Source organism: Denticeps clupeoides, unplaced genomic scaffold (genome assembly GCF_900700375.1).
Source record: "Denticeps clupeoides unplaced genomic scaffold, fDenClu1.1, whole genome shotgun sequence".
NCBI lineage: Eukaryota > Metazoa > Chordata > Actinopteri > Clupeiformes > Denticipitidae > Denticeps > Denticeps clupeoides.
Genome location: NW_021630114.1, coordinates 177,995 through 179,753, shown reverse-complemented (window position 1 = coordinate 179,753; position 1,759 = coordinate 177,995). Strand labels below are relative to the sequence as shown.

Below are 1,759 nucleotides of genomic sequence, written 5' to 3'. Positions count from 1 at the left end.
CTGCCATGCGCTTGGCCCTGCATTAATTCAATTGTTTTAGGCAAGGGCCTATAACTCAATTTGAGAGTTGCTGTAATCATATCCCTGAGCAAAGGGAGTGTTGTATTGGGCAGCTGCTCTCATCCACTGTAAGGACCTATTAAGGTTTTGGTTCATCAGGATTTGTTCTTTGTTTGCTGTTGTAAATTAGCTGCCAAACGGGACTGTTATTCACTTCCATCTGGAGGACAGGGATCAGTTGGGAAGCAGAGAAAAAAGGCGGGAAAACGTATCAAACAGTAAAAATACCCTCATGACTGTCAAAACATGCAATTGAGAGAATGTGCACACAAACAGTGCAAGTGTCTGTCATTCTGTAAAGACTGTTACTGGCAAAAAGGCAAAAAGCTGGCACGTCATGTGAGCGTGTGACAATAGCGGGTGCTGAGTTTTTATTTGCAACACAACAGAGAAAGAACACCCCTCCCAGAGGCATGCAATACTGGGTCAATGCATGGTGTGATGTCTCCTGATCTTCAACCTTCCCAAGTTCTCCCACACCGCCCCTCTGCTATGTTCCCTCCACTGGCTCCCAGTAGCTGCACGCATCAGGTTCAAAATACTGATGCTGGGCCATGATTGGACTCCTCCCCCTTCCTGTCATGATTGGTGGGCTGTAATAGGGCAGAGGGCACAAAATGGCGTCTGCTTTGGGACAAGAGGAAAGGGTGTTGGTGTGAAGTGAAGGATTGTGACCAGAATCATGAATCATAACTCAACTAACTTGAACTGCTTTGTGTGTGTTTTGTTTATATGTCTTTGTAATAAACGGTTAGCCATAAGTGCAATTGTATTGTTTTGGAGTTTCTGTTCCATTTGTACCATTTGCTATGTCCCTGAACCTAGACCAGGGACGTAACAGTGGAGCAGAAGGTGCAAGCACGTTTGCCGACTCCCTGTTCTAAAAATCCACTTGATTTGTGGTCTACTGCTGGGGGACGTAACAGCTATTAAACTGATAAGAACAGATTTATATTATTATTATTATTTTTTTTTTTTACTTTATTGAATATTTTTAAACAAGACAGCTTAAAATGTGGGAAGGGGAAGAACAGGAACCCCCCATTTGTTACGTCCTGGTCTAGGTCAGGAAAATACACAATCAGAAAGAGGGAGGGAAATGCCACAAACATTGTAATGTCATTTTAATGAATCGAAAAAGTACAATTCAAGCCTTTGCCAGGCAACAACAAAGCACAGTGTAGACAACCTTGAACAGGGCATCTGTCTGGTGTATTTCCCCCCTTCTCTTTTATCTGGTCTCTTCACTGGAGTCTGTACGACTGGTACTGAAATATGTGGTATATTAGTATATTTGTGCTACAGTGGCCCGGCACCCTAACTAGGACAGCCTAACTAGGGTGAATTGAGCAATGTCTGTGCTTAACAGGGTGACTATGTGATAGTGGACTTAATAATTGACACAGTATCTGGGCCTTTAACAGTAGGCCAGAGAAAACAGATGTCTTTTCAGTTTACATTTAAACACTGAGACTGTGTCTGAGTACCGAACACTGACTGGCAAGTCATTCCACAACTGCAGAGTTCTATAGGAGAAGGATCTGCTCCCAGCTATGACCTTCTGCACTTTGGGTACCAGTAGTGACCCCGCACCTGTTGATCGAAGGGGGCGTGGCAGGTCGTAAAGAACTAAAAGTTCACTGAGATACTGCAGGGCGAGACCATTTTAGGGCTTTATATGTGAAAAGTAGGATTTTGT

General features: G+C 43.6%; 1 pseudogene; it reads right to left on the bottom strand.

The window, feature by feature from the left end:
* Positions 1 to 858: 858 nt before the first annotated feature.
* Positions 859 to 1,067, bottom strand: LOC114783767 (uncharacterized; annotated as a pseudogene).
* Between the last annotated feature and the right edge of the window lie 692 nt (positions 1,068 to 1,759).